Raw genomic sequence first — 12,967 nt, 5'->3', positions numbered from 1 at the left:
GGATAAGGAGAGAGCTATAGGGTGAGTGAAGAGGAATGGTTCATGGGTTAGCAGCTGGTGAGCTCAGTGCAGGACCCAGCTCTGGTACAGTGTGGGCTTAGTGCTGTCCTCCAAGCTCAATTCTCTGTAGGTAGATAGGAAAGAAATTTGCTCTCTGCTTCCCAGGTGCATTGTGCGATGCTCAGACTGCAGAAATAGTGGTACGTAACATAGGTCGATATGATGATGAGTAACTTACTGCAGAAGAACAGGAAACAAAGAGAAATGTTACCTTTCCTTTGTGCATCTTGGAGCCCTTTAGAGACTCTAAGGTATAATATATAGAAGAAACTTCATGAACATAGTAAAAGCATGTTTTTAATAAGAATGAAATCATTACACAGAAGTACAGCTTACATTGATTTTAGTCAAGTCCTTAGTAACTCAAATTAATATAATATAACCCACTGCTTAGGAAAAAAGAAAAAAAAAAGTAAACCATTGCACTTTTCGTGGGGAGATGATCCTCAAGACTAGGATACTAGGATTTTCAGAGTTGTCCTCTAAGCAAGCCATTTCTTTTGGGGGCAGGTGGAGATAATCAGTGTCATGGAAAGTGAGGCCTAATTAGCCTCTTCTTATAAAGCTGGGATTTCTTCACAGTTGTGGTAGACCAGAAATCTCTAGTAGCCTGGAAAATGCCTTGGGAGACTCAGAAGTTTTTTCTCATGCCTGATGTCAGTTTTGAAGCTGGAGTGAAGCCAGCAGTTTCTGTCTTTACATAGGTATTAGTGTATGTTACAGCAGAACTATTTTTCAGTGTTGTAATTACAGTTTGAGTCTGGTTTCTTACCTAAACTATTATGAGGAGTAAATGCATACAGGACATGCTTCCTGCAGAACTAAGCTGAATCTGTCAAACAATTTAGAAGTAAGTCTACACCTATGGAAAAATAGATTTTAATCAAACTGCCTGATTTAATCCCTGTACTCCTCAGCAGTTATCCATGGAGTACTTTTTAAAACCAGAGTCTTTTGTCTGGCATAGAAGTAATATAAAAAATGCTCAAAAAGACTAACTTATGTACAATAAGTTTTCGTCCTGAGACATTCTGCCATCTTGTTCTGCAAGGTGAGAGCATCTCCTTAGCTATTGTTGGTAAGAGGTGCTCACCTGACTTCTAACCAGCTTTCCTCTAATGATATAGCACCTTTAGCTGGAGAAGTGTAGGTGCAACTGAGGAGTGCTGAAGTCAGTTGGTTCATGTCCTCCTCAGTAGTGTTCAAGTATGTTTTGCAGGAACCTCAAATGATTTGAGCTAGGCTGTTATTCCATTAATTCCAGTATGTTACAGCTGTGTTACAGTTATTGTGTGACAGCTCCAAAACACAAAGGTGATACCTGATATGTGTAAATATATATACATGTATGCTGAATGGACTGTAACAGAAAGTATTGAAATTATTGACCAGTTACAAAGGCAAAGAGCATACATGAATAAAGTTGTGCCAGGGAAGGTTTAGGTTGGATATTAGGAAGAACTTTACCAAAAGGGTTGTTAGGCATTGGAATGGGCTGCTCAGGGAATGGAGAAGGGGCTTGCTGGCTCCAGGGATGCCAGAGTCCAAATAATGGGCAATACTTTTCTTGGTAAGTGACCTATAACTGTTCTGTGTTACTGATGTATTCATGATGCAGCTCTGGCATCACCTTGATCCATTGCTTGATGTAAATAGGTTTTCCCATTCTTAATTTGGGACTTTTTGTGCAGATATACTTTGAAAATGAAGTCTGTCCCCTATTGTAAAGAAATAGGAAAGGGAAAGTAAGCCTCCTGAATACTGGCTGTTGTTTTTTTTTTGTTGTTTGTTGTTTATTTATTTATTTATTTATTTTCTTTTTTTTTTTCTGCAAGGAGGAAAGTGGCCAAGGTGGATTACTGGGAGAGACTTAAGAAGCACAAGCGTGGAGGATAGACAAGAAGATCCAGAAGGTTGTTCCAAGCTGCTGATGCAGCAGATAAGTAGGTTCAGCAATGACTGTGAGAGGAGGCAATGAACCCGCAGGGAAGATAACAGTGCCAGGCAGGGTTGAGGGGAAGAGACAGTGGTGGAAGGCTTGGCTTAACAAATTAGAGTATTTACTCTTACCACACAGGTCTGAGCAGCAGAATACATTTGGTGCAGGAAATTTGACTGTCACTCAGGAACTGTGCTTGTGACTCTTAATAAGGGTGGAAGTGAGGCTGGCTGAGACTATTCTGAATTTCCATACTGATCATAATTCAGGTGAGCACAAGGGATTTCAGAAAGACCATGTCTCTGCCCTTGCCTATCCACATGGTACGTGCATAAGCAAAAATACACATTCCCCAGAGAAATCACAAATCAGATAAAAGAGGGAAAACAAACTTTTTTTTTTTTTTTTTCTTTCGCAGCACTAATCACCATGGTATCCAAGTGTCTATTTGTTAGGCTTGCATAAATCATTGCTTTTGTAACAGCCTCGGGGGGGAAATTTTATCTAATTTATTGTGACTGTCTTCCACGATCTCTAGCCCTACACAAGAATGAAGAGCAGCAGAGGGAGAATGCAGTACAAGGAGGAGGAGGTGAAAGGGACAGGGCACAATGTGGAGTGATTCCTGTGAATACACAGAACAAACCTTTAATCCTACCTAAATGAAACAAGGCCAGATAGGAGCAAGCACAGCTAGAAACAACATTCATTATTCTCATACTAAACCACTAACTTCCTTTTGCTGACTTGATGCCTCAATTTAGCCATGCTTTACTTTGGGTTGCTTCTGCTTCTTTTTCATTGTCTATCTTCAGCTGTACTTATCTCATAACCTCTCTGCCAGAGGAATTGATAGAGGTGTCTTTTGCTGTTCATGCCTGATCTATTTTAAATGATTTTCTGAAGTCTGGGAGCAAAATTATGATGTGTTTGGACCTACATACAAAGTGTCCAGGTGTCAAGGGATTTAAGGATTTGAAAATATATGGGCAACCTCAAAGATAACCCTTTGAATATTAAAAGCAGCAAACCTGCCAAGCCCTTTGCATAGCACACTATATAATCTGTGAAGGAATTCCAAGGTGCCTGTTACCATGGCACCTCTTGGAAAAGCTTAGCAATACTAACTGAAAAAATGGTAGTGGTGGGTTAAAGCAAGAATAGCAGCTCTGAGCTTAGGCACACTGTTGCTGTACCTCTGCTGACCATGTACTGAAGTGCATGTAGCTCTGATTATGTTCTTACACCACCACAGGTGCATGTTAAAACTCACCACCATAAACCTTTTGCACTTAGGTTTCAATTTGAACTTGCCTCATAGCTAAAACTCAGCAACTGGTAGTTGTATTGCTTGGTTAGGACTCACAGAAGCCCAAGAAATGTCAGTGATGTGACTGTGTCTCTGTGATGGAACTCAGCTTGCAGCTCCCTCTATGGTTTGGGCAACTCCCAAGAGGTGGGATTTGGCTGACTGAGTGTAATGTCTGCTTCTGAGCTAGTCCTCTTCCATTTGTCATGAATGGAGATAAATTGGCTCCTCTAGTTATGATATATCTCATTTTAAAGTAAAACTCTAAAATAAGCCAACTGGAACATATCCTAAAATCAAATTTTCATCCATTGGCTATAAAAGACACCTTGGATCATTAGTGCTGTCAGTGTAGGCAACCACACCACAGACATTTCCACAGCTCAGCTAACCAGATGGAGGCTTTTAGTGTAATTTGAGATGTTGAGGGGCCCGAGACATCTGTGTGGGGTTGGGCAGGATGACATGAAGCCAACAAAAGACACATCTTTTGAAAGTGGCAGCTGGAGGATGTCTCATAAAGTACTAAATTCTGATAGCTAGAAACTAAATAGGGCCCTTTGGGTGGGATACAGCTCCAGACTAAGACATTTGAAGTAAGGCATTGTCAGGTAAGTGCATGTCAACTCAGTCTCTAAGCACCTCTAGAGAATTAAAAGTTCATCTCATCTGGTCAGACATAGGCATGCAGTACCATTTGAGATGTCCCATCTTTCCTACCATCTGCTCTTCCAGAAATGTGTGAATGCTACATCATATCAGGCTTTGTATCAGACACTCTAGGGTATATAAAATATCAGATGACATCCCGATGGACTGAACCCAGTCCCTAGTCAATACAGTTAATGGATACTGGAGCACACATCATCTCACCTCAGCTCACTCCATAGCTGGCCGGCTGAATCACTCTTTAGCTGGGGAATTTAAAGATCCAGGGCTCATTTTAATTGCCCACCCATAGTCATATATGGTCTCTGAGGGGCTCTAGGATGTCTGAGACATCTGCATGGCTTGGCAAATATGACACAAGACCTGTTAGAAAACTTGTGGCCTTCTGAACCAACAACTGCAGGTAACCAAGAAGTAAGGTCCTTTAAGGTGTCTCAAATTATTCTAAATACCTTTGTACAAGCAAATGCATGAGTGTAGCCACTGAAATGGAGGTGTCCGAGCATCTGATTCAATCCTTCTCTAAAAGACAGTTGTAAAAAATCTCACCCTACACTTTTCTCTCCTTATTTATACTAGGCTTCCTTCATATGATCGTCACTTTAATAGGGGACTTGTTCTTGTTGAAGCCTTTCAGTGTTGCAGTGAGGATAAGAGAAAAAACATAACAATTGAGGCAGTCTGCTCCTATGGGTATACCCCAGACCCTCTGCAATACTCCTCAGCACAGAGAATACTTTTCCAGCAGGGTCTAAGCCAGTTGCAATTCATCAACCATTGCTAAGAAGAACTGAATTAACTTCAGATCTCAATGCAGTTACACTCAGAGATGTGTAGCATTTTTATCCAAAGACCATAAATTTATTAGGTATAAGATCTCAGATACGCAGTTGTTTGTACAACTCTATACATTGTGCACTACATTGCTAATAGATATACTCAGAAACAGTCTGCTGGTAGAGCCCAAACTTCCTCATGCATTTGTCTTTCACCCCAAGAGAGAGTACTTCCTTCATATCCCCAGGGTTGCAGTAAAAACCCTACAAAAATATTGTTCCCATGGTGTGGTATTTACCTTAGCTGTCTTCTGCTGTCTAAAGCCCACTCAGACCTTATCCAGATTCCCTTAAAAACACTGTAGCTGGAAAAGTGATATCCTGCTCTCAGCCCTAGTTACTCCCTTGTGGAATGAAAGCAGAAATATTTACTATTATCTGTTTGGTTTGTTTTGTGGCTTAAGCCGATAAAGTTTATAAAAGTATATATGACCAATATATTGTTATGATGGTTCTTAAGAGAGAGAAGTTGGAAAGATTCAGTTCTTTCCAACTCATTTATTCTTTATTGACATGGCAAGTGACACAGGTTTTGCCAAAATGTATAAAGGACAGCACTCTGAGGTCTGTCAGTTGTTGAGACAATACATCAAATATCTGCCTTGATGGGGATACAGATCACTGTCTGTGCAATTATCTCCTGTGACCATTTGTGGTTACTGCCCAGACTTGATTTGCTGCCAACCTGCCAACCGTCTCCTTTCTCTCGGAATCTATTCAGTTTTATTTCATCATTTTCCAAAGAAAAGGCTTTGATCACAGTTTGGATTCTGAAGGAGAAGAAAGTGTCTGTTTTGATCTCTCCTCTACCACTTTATCTTCATAATATTCCCCTGGCAAATGGCATCTCATCCTATGGTACGATAACTTTGGTAAAATATTGACACCTGGTTATAATACATATTTACCTGCAACAGCTCCCTGTAGTGAAATGGTTTGTTAATGAATTACTTGTGTGTGTACTTGATGTTTGTTTTGTTCCCTTAGAAAATCCCACTTTTGTTTTTAAAGTTTCAACCAATGCATTTCATTATCAGTTCCACCAGGAATGCAAGTGTTTTGGTAGTTTTTATTTGAAATCTTGTTGATATCAATATTTGATTATTTTGCACTGGTTTTCATTGTTTTTTAACAGACGGACACTTTCCAGGGAAGAAAAGATAGTGACTGGGAGTTTCAGTTCTGTTAGATCCACGTCTTGGGATGTGCCATCATGCTCCAGCCTGAGCTCAGGCATTGCTAAATTATGAAATTCATAATCCAGCCCTCAGGGTAAATCAGCTGCACTGCGTCTTTCAAGAGATACTGCAGCAGCTCAGGCAGCCAAAGAATTCAAAACAACATGTTCAACATCAGTGGTCTCAGTGAAAAATGAAAATCTCCTCACCAAAGAACTTAGATTATGCAGAAACAGACTTTTTTTTGTGTGTGTGTGTGTTTCAAAAAAATGCTGATGAAAATTCCCTATTGCTTTTGTGAGGAGGAGAGTTGTCAAAAGGCTAGAAAAGAGAATGATGTCAATATATTAATGGTGTGATTTGTGACTAGTCTGGATTGCACTGTAGATTTTCTGATTCTTTGTGGTGATGTGCCCTAATGTGTCAGAGGCAGTGACAGAAGTGGAGTGGTATTTTCCCCATTCTGCCGAGTACAGTACTATTGCCTTGCTAGAGAATTTTTACTTCAGGTCCTGAGGAAAAGAGATTTTGTGACATTCTGTAGTTTTCTGTTAAGAAGGAGCCCTAGATTTTGCTGTAAATTTAAATTTCACCTCTGTTTCTCTGGACATTTTAACTACTCCTGCCTCACCTGCCACAAACTCCTCTAGGCAGTCCAGTTTCAACTCAAAGTCTAATGCATTCCAGATTGCTCAGAAGCAAAAGTGCAAACCAGATCCTTGGAAACCTTTGTGATCCCAGTGGATGTCATGGACAGAGTCCAACTCTACCTCTGCTGAGACACCAAATTTCAGACTTTGTTCATATTCTGTCTAAGTGCATTTTAGACCACAGCAAATCAGAAGGCTTATAAATCATTACTTAGCACTGGGGAATATCTGATGGCTTGAGCACTCACAATCTTGCGGAATCTGGAAAGAAACACTGTGAATGAAAAGCTATTTTTATACGGAAAGGAAAAACACTGTGATATACAATAATTACTTGTGAATCATGTAATTGGCAGTTTGTAAGCAAAATAAAAGGCATGCTATTTTGTTAACAACGTGTAGGAATTAATTTTTACTTTGATAATAGAGCAGCCTACAGCAAGTGTCATGGCAGAACATTTCACTACTAGACAAAAGAAACTTCCTTTGCTGCCAGTCAGATATTTTTTTGCTCCTGAATGACACAGGTGATTGCAATGCTTTGCTGTGTGCTGACAGCAAGAATCTGTGCAATCTCTCTTTTCACAAGACAAATTATTTTTTTCCAATATCAAGCCAAATGAACAGGGACTTCCATAGGAGAAGACACCAGGACTTCCTTCCCTAGCAGGACTGTCTTGTTTTCTTATTTTTTTCTTATTAGTAATGCAAAGTGTTCTTGCAAAAATTACGGCAGTATATGTTGATGAATGGGAGAAAGGTTTTGGCATCCCTGAGCAGTTCATCAAACCTAAGAGAAGATTACTCTTCTAAATACCAAAAAGTAACCATAACCTGTAACCAGTTATGCAATGATGAGTGGAAAGAGTTTTCTTCCTGACTCCAGGACAAATAGCCTGAAGAAAGAATTTTGACTGTCCCTATCTTAGCATACATGTTAAGTACTATTTGTAAGAAAGCTCCCCAGCCCTTTCAAAAATCTGTTTGTGGGAGCAACCGTAAACTAGAGCTGGAATATGCCTTTGCATTTCCCAGAAATTATTCCTGTTCACTATGAATTGGAGCTTCTCATTGACAGAAGGTCATAAGCAGCATTTTCAGGCTGATGAGTTTTCTAGGGTTATAAAACAGAAGACTAATATGTGATAGTATTTTGAACCTACTGCTGTTCCCTGGAAAGCTAGAGGCAAACTTTTTGATTAATTTCAGAAGAAATGTTAGTAGGGTGCCTACATCAATAATTTCCCTGTTGTCCAGCCTGATCCCATATCTCCAGTGGGCTATTAAAGGTTTTCTAACATTTTTATTTCTTAATCAATATGATCTACTTATTAGCCAGAAATGTTCTATAGTAAAATTTTACCACAGCTAGCTGAGTTATTAGTGCCATTATCATAAAGTTATGTGAGTCCATGCATCCATGTGACTATGTTCTTGCTGGAGTAGATAGTGGGGGGTATCCTGACCCTTCTCAAGTGCTCCCTGAAGTAAGCTAAACTGGCAGTAACATTCTCCTTATCTAGCTGAAGTTATTTATAACAAGATATCAGAGCAAAGAAGTGCTTTCATACTTTTCACAGATAATAGATATAAATTTCCTCTTCATTCTCTAAACTTAGTATTGTGATTAATAATGAACGAGTGCATTAGTGTTTATAAAAATACTTGTTTCTCCAGCATCTCTCTGATTTGTGGTAGGTTCAAATTACATCAAAGGTTCTCATCTTTCAGCTGATATGTGAGAGGTGTCCTCCTTTGGTCAATACTGTTTAAATACATGAAGCATTCTCCAGGTGTACTGTATAGGTAAAGATTCTCAGAGGGTCACTTGTTTCTTTGAGATGTTACAGAGTTTGGGTGGGAGGTTCCTGCTTGTTCCTAGACTTGTTTAGGTGTTTAATGAGTGCTGCAGTTGACACAAGGGTGCCATTGGATTTGTAAGTGCTGAAAAGTTTTAGGGGACCCTGGACAGCAGTCAGACTGAATAGTGCTGTTGGATCTAGGCAATAAATTCCACCTGAATTTTGGAAACCAAGGCAGATGGTCTGAATACCACTCAGTTTTCCCAGTCTTTACTCATACAGCAAAATTAAAGCAGTATGATGGCAATCCAGGGCCATCACTATAGCTAATCCTGTTGCAAATAAAAGCACAGAATTGCTAGCCAGCTGAGGAAAGTGATTGTCCTTCTCTGTTCTGCACTGATGCAGCCTCACAAGTACTGTGTGAAGTACTGTGTGTACTGCACCACAGTATAAGAAGGCCATAAAATGATTAGAGAGTGTCCAAAGGAGGGCTACAAAGATAGGGAAAGGCCTAGAGGGGAAGATGTATGAGGGGCGGCTGAGGTCCCTTGGTTTGTTCAGCCTAGAGCAGAGCAGGACAAGGGGAGGCCTCATGGCGGCCTGCAGCTCCCTCACGAGGGGAGTGGAGGGGCAGGCACTGAGCTCTGCTCTCTGGGGACAGAGACAGGACCTGAGGGAACGGCATGGAGCTGGGACAGGGTTGGGTCAGGCTGGCTGTTAAGAAAAGGTTCTTCACTGGTTGGGCACTAGTTGGACAGGCTCCCCAGGGCAGTTGTCATGGCACTGAGCGTACTGGAGTTTAAGAGGTGTTTGAACAGTGCTCTCAGATGTAGGGTCTGATTTTTGGGTGGTCCTGTGTGGAGCCAGGAGTTGGCCTCGATGATCCTTGTGAATTCCATATGTCTAACAGAAGATTTCCATAATGCAATTTGTCCATTGCCTTTTGTCCTGTCATTCTTTGTCTCTTAGAAGAGTCTGGATTCATTGTGTATACATTTTTCTACTAGCTAGCTGTAGATCTGTAAGAAAAGTGATTACTTCTTCTGAGTAATTTGAAAAATATTGGACTTTGCTGACCCTAAGGCATTTTTTTTTTTAGTGGTATGGAAGAGTAATGATTTTTTTTTAGTGGTACTGAAGAGTATCTTCTGACAGTATGCTTCTGTTTTCTTATGAACCTTTTATTTCTGCAAGGAAATACTATTTAAGGAAATGTCCTTGTACAAGAGGTTGACAAGCAATTCTGCTTAATGTCACCTACTTTTCACTTTTCATCTGAAAACTGAAGGTTGAAAACTGAGTTGTCATTCTGAGCTCATGAGAAGCTGAGAGGAGCAAGAGATGGCTTTACCACCCACCTGTGAGAGGCATTGTAGAGCTCTCTGGGTGAAATCTTTGCCATACAAAAGTTAAAAGGAGACTTCTGCCCTTACATTTCTTGTGGAAGAGTAGGAACTACATGGCTGCTCTGCCTATCTGTGCATTGTAGGATCTCATCCATGATACCAGTGGGAATGCCGTACCATGAATACCTGGAAAGAGATCCCTGAACTTGTAGGTGGCAGAAAAAGTGAAGAAACATGATGGATTTCTACAAGTGATGGCTCTTTAATGACCCCTGCACTGGGACTGCACAGTGCTATTGTGTTGGTGGGTCCTCTGCATTTCCAGCAACTTGTTCCTGAGACTGAGGGGAGACCTCATTAATGTATATATATATATATATCTGAGGGGAGGGTGTCGAGAGGATGGAGCTGGTCTCTTTTCAGCTGTGTCCAGTGACGGGACAAGAGTCAATGGGCACAAACTAAATCACAGGAGGTTCTGGCTGAATATGAGGGGGCACTTCTTTACTGTGAGGGAGACAGGATTAGATGGTTTCCTTAACTTCCATTTTCCTCGACACTAGATCTTTGGTTGAATTACTGCAAACCTCTTACATGTTTGATTACAGTTGACCTATACTAAGCATTGTGGTGAATTAATTTTTAATTAGGTGCATTAACTGAGCATCCAAAACCCTATCCCCTCCCAAAGCTGCACTGTAGGACACATTGGGTAACAGAGAACTAGCTTGGCCCTCACGCTTCTCTGGAGTTACTGATTTCTCTTGAGAGAAATTCAGGTCACAAAGGTGAACAATAGGGAATGAAAGGTCACAAAAGTGACAATGCAGTGCATTCCCTATTGTTCTTCAGTTTGGGAGCGTTCTTGGGCCCCAGGCTTGCTTTGAAAGCAATGAAGCTCAGTTTGCACATTAGGTCTGAACTGGGTTTGCTTTGGAAGAGGCAAGCTTTGCCCTTACTCCTCATGCCATACAGTTTATCCTCTAACTGGTAAGAAGTTATTTTATTCATAACACCAAACAAAGATACTGAGCTAGGGATGCAATTATTTTTGATTTAAATAAGGTCCATTCTTTAATCTCTATGCTGGTTTATGCATGTTGTTAAGTCTGAATTGTGAGATCAAAAAATGGCATATGGATTCTGAGTAGGTAAAAAATGTGTCCCAGACATATCACCTTTATCACTGAGCCTTTTAAATTATGCTGGAGGTAAATGAGGAGCTACTCCCTGACAGCCAGTGGAATCATAACTAAGTAAATGCACTGGACGAGACCAGTGGACAGAGTCTTAACTTATTATTGCTCATGTCACTTTCAGAAACTTTTTTTTTTTTCTCAGTTGCTCTAGGCAGCTTTTTTTTTTCTTTCTTGTTATAGTAAAAAGAAATTTCACCAATTCTTACACATTTTTTTTTAATTTTTAGCCTGCCTCTAAAAAACTGTAACATAGTGTCCTGTTTTCAGAGAGGAGGAGATGAAAATGATCAGTAAGGATCAGAGTTCAAGCAAACCTCATCATTCTCCTAGTCCATCCTCCAGGAAGAGAGTTCTTCTCTGATGCATTTTCTATGACTTTATCCAGTCCAATTTTTCAATAAATCAAATGACTGATCTTCTACAACATTAATCTGGAAACTAATCCATGGTCCAAAGAAACTCACTATACAGCTGAAATTTCCTCTTTGCTGCCCCTTGCTATACTAGTATCAATTTCCTGCTTTGTAGGAGCACAGCAGCATGGGTTTGATCAGTGATGTACTGGTAGGGAGTGCTGTGGGATCAGCAGGTGCCCTACCAGACTTTGAGGACTTATGAGTAAAAAGGAGAAATAGATAGCTGCAGATCTGTGGTTAACATGTCAACAGAATTTACTAGTCATTTCTGCCTGAGTATATTATATTGGGACTGCATTTACACAGTGTGGAGAGGTAGTTCGGAAACATGCAGACAAAGAAAACAACAGTAATCCAGACAGTTTTCATACATCTTTTCCCTCTCAGTGAGAGATAACACCCCCACAGGCAGTGCATTAACATTATCATTTCTATAACAGCAGTGCCTCCTGGCCCCAGTGGAGATCACGGCCTCATCTGCTTGGAGCTATGGAAACATATACTTAAGGTCTATCTTTATTTCACAGTGTTGGTGCACTTATAAGAAAACTAGAGATATGAGCAAGTTCAGTGTCGCTATCTTCATTTTATGCAGTGTAGAAAGAGGAAACAAAGAACAGAAATGTTAACAAGTGGACTCAAACTCTCTAAAATCCATCTTGGGACTAGAATACAACTGGACTGATGGCCATACATTGTTAGTGATGAAGAACAGGGGTCAGGGGGAGATGTGTGAGTCACTAATAGCTTCAAAAATAAGATCAATGACATTACATTAATGTTACAGAATTTTACTTATGAGAGAAAGGCTTTAAAAATCAGACAGTGCAGTATGAAATGACAGAAGTCAGGTTTAAAAACAAAAATGTCACACTGCATTACTTGTGGCTTTTTTTTTTTTTTTTTTTTTTTTTTTTACACTTAGGTGTAATCAGCACGATGTTGAAATGAGAGTCACAAATATTTGAAAGGACTTCTATAAAGGTCTCAGTGTCTCCTGAACATGAAGAAAAATTACAGAATCTTTATCTAGAGAAACCAGCTTACAGAGTTCTCCCCCTTTTCCAGTTATGGCTATTTGCTCATCTCACGATTTGTCTTCCACTGATGAGACAGCAATCAATAGAAATTACAGCACCTGCTGACACAGATGATTAATATTGGAAAATAGTTGTAACCTTTCTGTTGAATGCTTCTGGCAGGATAAAACACAAGCATCGATTGCTGCTGGTTATACCCATGTTCCTGCAACAGTCCTGCAAGCCTCATCTTATTGACTGAGAAAGCATATTATATTATGTGTTCAATTATATTAATAAATCAACAGGGACACTGTCATTATCTCAGAATATTGTGGGATAAAAATTATAACCCAGTCCTCCTCCCATGGAAGTAAGTATATATGTTTTTTTCTGGGATAGCCTGGAGATATTCTCATGCCTTGCTGTCCCTCAAATTGTCTGGTTTCAAAGTGTCTGAGAGGTTGAAGGGGTCTGTCTCTGTTCCTGGAGAGATGATGGCAGTTTGTAGGCACTTCATTTCCCAGGCTAGACCAGCTGT

At 40.1% G+C, this 12,967-nt stretch overlaps 1 long non-coding RNA gene across 1 annotated transcript; it reads left to right on the top strand.

Annotated features, from left to right (window-relative positions):
• The first annotated feature begins 634 nt into the window (after window positions 1–634).
• On the top strand, window positions 635–7,153 carry LOC113841345 (uncharacterized). The gene is made up of 3 exons (XR_003493914.3): window positions 635–764; window positions 1,896–2,003; window positions 5,949–7,153. It is a non-coding gene; the product is annotated as an uncharacterized lncRNA (long non-coding RNA).
• Window positions 7,154–12,967: the final 5,814 nt, after the last annotated feature.

This window comes from Anas platyrhynchos, chromosome 1, assembly GCF_047663525.1.
Source record: "Anas platyrhynchos isolate ZD024472 breed Pekin duck chromosome 1, IASCAAS_PekinDuck_T2T, whole genome shotgun sequence".
In the NCBI taxonomy this organism is placed as follows: Eukaryota; Metazoa; Chordata; class Aves; order Anseriformes; family Anatidae; genus Anas; species Anas platyrhynchos.
This window is presented reverse-complemented; position numbering and strand designations above follow the sequence as displayed.